Below are 6,052 nucleotides of genomic sequence, written 5' to 3' on the forward strand. Positions count from 1 at the left end.
ACCTTGATGCTATATACTTGTTGGTTGCTATGCGAGGCAGATTTTTTATTGTTGCATTTAGGTGCATCATTCTGACCCATACATACTGCGTCCAGCGTGCAGACCGATTCATGCGGAGAGATTGGGTTTCTATACCATTATTAAATGTGAATCGCGAGCACCCGAGGTGGCAATCCCAAGACCTTGAAAAACTTGGGTTGCGTGTATTTTTATTCCTGTAACTGGTGCGCATGCTGACTGTTGCTGCTCATGTGCCACTGAATCACCTAGTCTAAGTACGTATTGCTTGTAATTGCACCTGGTAAGAACTTAATCTTACGGCGACAGCTGTTAAGGGCTCGTTCTGGGGTTTCGCGTAGTAGTAGTAGTACTCGTAGTAGTAGTAGTAGTAGTAGTAGTAGTAGTAGTAGTAGTAGTAGTAGTAGTACTAGTAGTAGTACTAGTAGTAGTACTAGTAGTAGTATTAGTAGTAGTAGTAGTAGTAGCAGCAGCAGTAGTAGTAGGACAAATGTTTAGGGAAATCCCCCAAGGTGGAGTAGATTTGTAATAAGGGAGTAATTACTCATTGACATCCACCCGAGCGCAGCCATACGGCTACAAAGGAAAGCTGTACAGCTTTCTCAGAAACTTCGTAGTTAATGAAAAATTCTTCCTGGTCCGGGGTTCGAACCCGGGACCACCGCTTCACCGGAGCAGTCGCTCTACCAACTGAGCTAACCGGGACGACAAGCTCATGGTAGGGCGAGAGCGAATTGATGAATAACTCGAATTTGGAAGAGTTTTGGTCAAATGTCAATGTGAATGAGTAATTACTCCCTTATTACAAATCTACTCCACCTTGGGGGATCCCTCTAAACATTTCACCAACACTGTTCCCACTTCGAGTTATTGATCAATTCGCTCTCGCCCTACCATAAGCTTGCCGTACCAGTTAGCTCAATTGGTAGAGCGACTGCTTCGGTGAAGCGGTGGTCCCGGGTTCGAACCCCGGAATTTCTGGGTGAATGAACTGCACAAAACCCTGAGATTGCTTGTTTTTCAGGTGTAAGGAAAGAGTTAAACCGCTGGTCCTGTTGTGAAAAAGATAGAAGATGCTGGTTCACATTATTCCTTTAAACTGTGGATCATGGTGCAAAAGATTGACGTTTCCGACGGGACAGAGTGGAGTGAGCTTTGTCATTTCGCAGTTATTTGAAGGGAAAAGCGATAACCAAAAATTTACGGTTATGTTATTTTTGCAAAGATATCTTGACAACTTCGGCGTACTACTCTTGAATTCTCAGGTTCTCGCAGTAAAGTCTTGCCTTCTGCCCCCCAGGAGAACTTACAGTTCTTTTCCCGCTTAGTCTGGATGACTTTAGTATTCAACAAATTTTTTGATGAAGCCTATACATGAAGTGTTTTCTTTCGTTCCATTTTTATTTTTTGGTTATGACATTAAAAACGTTGTGACTAAATACGTTACATTTCCGAGCACGGTACTTGCATTTATAAAAAATATATATTTTGCTCTTCAAATAAGGTGTTTGTTCCGACTGTTGCATATCATTCATAGCAAACCCATAAAGCGGCGAAAAGCACAATAACGAAAATGACGTCACCCGGGATGTGAAACAGTGCATTATCCAGCTAGCATGGCCACCTGGAGGTATGTGGGTGTTCTATTTGAAATGAACCCACCCGGCTGGTAATTTTTTGTCGCAGTCCTGACCTTTTGCAACGACTACAGTTCACTACTTTTCTTTTAGCCGATAAACATCGAGATGACACTGAGAAATCATAGGGATGGTTTTCTCAAAGGCGGTGAAAACCAAATTACTACGAACTGGAGATTTCATGGGCAACCTAATGCTGCAGGTGATTTATCTTTAAGGTCCTTCCTAAAGAGAGGCCGTCCTAGCACTATAAAGCGTCTAGCTCGCAGGGCACAGTGGTTTTGCCTTCTCAGAAGAACCTAGGCATCACTTCACTAATATTCTTTCCGAATTTTGGCAAAGTGAGAAGCTGATGCTATCCCCGAGATTACGGTCAGGTTTCATTGCTTGACAAATGACTCCTGGCATCCCTTGCCAGTTGTGGAGCTATGGAGCGGAAACCGGAGACAGCCGAAAATTATTCTACAGCAGGGGCCTCAAACTCATAATAATGCGAACGCATCATATGGCACATGAGGCGGAAAATCCGGCGCTGTCGTTCTCCACGCCATACGGTTCGCAAACTCACGTGACCTCATGACGTAGCCGGCTGTCCCTACATATCAGGCAAGAAAGCAAAAGAAAATTTCTTAAGTAAAATTCTTCTCGAAGTGCTTTTTTAACTGAGGCCGACGCGAGCGGATCAGCTTCACCTGCCACTTCGTTAGAGCACTGCGACACAACACTCAGTGCGCTAAACTGCCAGTCTCTTGTGCTCTGTTTGGGTGTCGTACAACATTAGATATAAAATATAAGGAACACATGAACACACAGTACAGGCTAGCGATTATTAAAATCTATAAACAATTTGCGACAACATATTAGTGAGAAAATGGATCAACATCTACCTGTATGTGGAAGGAGTGTGAAGCTGACAACATAATGACAGAAACCTGGAAAAACTTATGAAGACTGAAAGCATGATCGTATAAGCGCACTTATGTAAATAAAATTGTTTGGTGGTAAATAAAAACGACTTATTCTGTAATTTAAAAGGATTATATGGTGGCGTGAGATCAATGTGGCATTCATGATGATTAAATAACTTTATTACCGGGTAATCATGGTACCGTATTCTATATTTAGTTCTGAGTTTTCTGGTCGCTCGAAAGCTGCATTTCGGGCATATATCTGTATGTCTAGTGTAAATCAACCTAGCACCAATCTGACACCGCAACACAATTGCTTATTCTTGTTATAGGTTGCTTATTATAGGTTGTTCCTTTGGCTGCGACTGCCGCTGCCAGCTGAAACTCTTCAGTTGCTGTCGTGCCTTTTTACCGTCGAAATCCGCTTGCAGCGCCTGCTGGGTCCCACGCTCATCCACGTTGAATGCTCAGATGGGGGGGGGGGGGGGGGGGGGCGCAGATGGCGTACTCCAGTGATGACAGTGAGTACCCAGGCACGTGGGTTCGACAATCAAACGCAGAAATACGGCGGCGAAATCTATAAGCAGAGAATTGCTTAGGGTGTTATTCCATTGGCTGCGACTGTTGCTGCCCCTCCAAATCAAGGAAAGCAAATGGCAATTGCTCCTTTTATTTTGTGCTGCCGATGAATGAAAAAAATAGTAGTGTAATAATTTTAAGCCTGAAAGATAATTGATTAGAGACTAGAAGCAAAAAATCGCAGGGTGGTTACGAGTGTGTAACACGAATAGCGTCAGCTGCGCTATGACAACAAATGATTTTATTAGTGTTCTGGTCTAAATACTTGGCTCCTCTCCGATGCTCCAGTGCAAGGACTGCAACAGGCGTCGCCGTGTGCTCCATGCACATTCCGCACTGTCTGGCTTGCTCTCTTATGCTGCTTACACTGCCACAGCAGGCTGAAGGAACGTCTTGGAACGCTGTCTAGTTTGCCGAAAGAGCCACTGCCGCCGGCACTTCCGTCAGAACATAAACACGCCGTGCGTTACTGGCGCGCAGCATCTTGGCGAGATGCGAAGGTTTCTTTTGTCGAGGGCGCAGACGTCGACGGAGCTGCCACTGATGAACGAGGCAAGAAGAGCGAAGAAACAACAACAACAACAAAAAAAACAACAACCTCTTTGAAGAGGTCAGAAGAACAGGGAGCCGCTAAGGCAGATCGGGCCCGAAACACCAAAGGGCGCAGATGGCTTAAGCAGAAGACTCGTGCGCGGTTGATCAGTGATGTTTATTTATTTATTTATTTACTCTCAGGGCCGAAGCATTGTTGTTGTTGTTACCTTGGTGGCATGGCACATACCCACGACGGGGGATAGGCCAGGGTTCAGTGAGGAGAGCTAAAATAAGGTAAATTGGCGCCAAGCTAATGATTTAACTTTGATTGCCAAGCTAATGATTTAACTTTGGGTAAGAATTCAGAGGAATTAAAGATGGAATTATAGATTAAAAGAAAAAATGAAACAATAAAAAATGAAATGAAAAAAAAATAAACAGGCGAAAAGATTGCAGAATTGAATACAAGAAGAATTGATGAGAGATTTTGCAATGCGGAAATTTTGGATACCATTAGCAAGGGAATATGACGGTAGCAATTATGTAATTGTGGAGGTAATCGCAAACTTGATGGAATGCGAAACCTCTTTCGCTAGCACCGAAAGAATGAAAAGCGGAACCGACAAATTGAGTAATTGGAATTTCTATATACGTCCTTCTCTGATGTTGACCAGTGATGAAGAAGAAGCGCGGCTTGCGCTTCGTCTTCATCGTCTTACTTACAGTGTGGGCTGCAGACGGCGCAAAACTGAGGAACGAGCTAAGAGAAGCAAACACTCCAAAAACAACCACCAGCCCCAGTTAGGTCCAAATCCTCGATCTTCGTATGTCGAGTATGGTTCTCTGCCAACATTGTAATTGCGGCGGCATTCCAACATTATACATTCGAGGGTGTTTATGTCATGTGTAAGCTAACCACGACTAAAGAGTCTTCACCAGCGCCATGCACCCTCGTCCACAGCGGCGGACACGGGACGTCCTGTATTATCTCAAGTGCCACGTGGAACGTGGTCGAACGGTGAGGGCGGAAGCTGTGCGAGAACCTTCTTATGCTACTTACGGCATCAAGATGGCCAGAACTGAGGCCATCGTAAGGCTATCGAGCAAACGAGGGTAGGGAAGTGAGGGGTTTGCTATGAAATATATATAAAGGAAGCTAACAGTCACTGAAACCAAGGAAAGCGTATGGAATATCTTTTTTTAAGTTGTGGTGTTTACTACTGAGAAATGAATAGTGCAGTCAGTTTATAAACTGATTACACTACCAGTTTATCATCGACCACCACAACGAGTTTAATCAGTGTCATCCACGGTGCAATGCCAAATTAACTTCGAACGCGCATGCCCGGCCATGTTAAAAAATGCGAGAGAAGTTATGTGGCAATTTTCGGTGGCTGAAGAACAGCAATCAAGGACCGCTCTTAGCTTTTCTAAAGCGCAAAATCACCAGCAGGCTGCACTACGTCGACGTTCACAGTGTAACGTTCTAATGCCCAACAAACAGCTTAAATGCATGAGTACGTTCGCCTATTAAAATACAGAGCCCGACTGGCTTGGTTTGTTCGAGCACGCGTCGTCAGTTCTACCGAAAGGTACTCCACATCTGCTCCGTCATAACGAGATAGCGTTAAGGCTCCCGTTCTGCAGAAAATCCGTCGTTGTCGTCGGCCAAGGCATTGTGAGCGAAAAAATTACCGAATACACTATGAAAATTCTAAAGTGTGCTTGGCGTAAGACTTGCGGTCACCCCGAACCGCTTGGCGCAGAATCACTGGTAATGCTTTAAGTTGGGCTAGTTGTTAGTCGGTATCACACATATTGACTAGCGAAATTTACACACACAGGACAAGAGAAGGTGACAGAACACACTGGGAATCACTGGGCCGCTTCGGAGCCATACGCCTCACTCACTCGAGTGCAACGAGACGTCTGGCAAAGGAGCGGCGGTGCAGGTACCAACGCCGGCGGGCGCTCGCTCGTTCTACCGCTACTGTGTGACGTCACGGTTGCTATGCACAGCTACGCCTCCCACCTGTGCGCCGGTTGCTAAGGAGGGGAGGAGGTTGCGCCGCTGCGCGGAGGAGAGGCCACAGTTGGCACGATTCCAGCGCACGGACGGACACCGCGAGCATGAGCCATTAAAGGCCTTCGCCTTAAAATCTCCGGAGAAGCAACCTATGTATGCAGCATAGGTTAAATGACCGTGTGGCGACATCGCAACCTACCCACCGGATTGGGAACAAACTCGCCACCATGGCAGTCGGCAGTTAAAGTAATGGTTGATCGCGAAGGTATTGCTCGGGAAGTGCAACCCGGGCCGCACCCCTGCCATTGCAGGGTTGTGGCACATCACTTAACCACTGCAGCAGGAGTGAT

The 6,052-nt window shown here is 45.6% G+C and overlaps 1 non-coding gene across 1 annotated transcript; it reads right to left on the reverse strand.

Annotated features, from left to right (window-relative positions):
• Positions 1-649: 649 nt before the first annotated feature.
• Positions 650-723, reverse strand: TRNAT-GGU (transfer RNA threonine (anticodon GGU)). The gene has a single exon. It is a non-coding gene; the product is annotated as a tRNA-Thr (tRNA).
• Between the last annotated feature and the right edge of the window lie 5,329 nt (positions 724-6,052).

This window comes from Amblyomma mixtum, chromosome 5 (genome assembly GCF_055824585.1).
Source record: "Amblyomma mixtum isolate Tamu chromosome 5, ASM5582458v1, whole genome shotgun sequence".
NCBI classification, from domain to species: Eukaryota; Metazoa; Arthropoda; class Arachnida; order Ixodida; family Ixodidae; genus Amblyomma; species Amblyomma mixtum.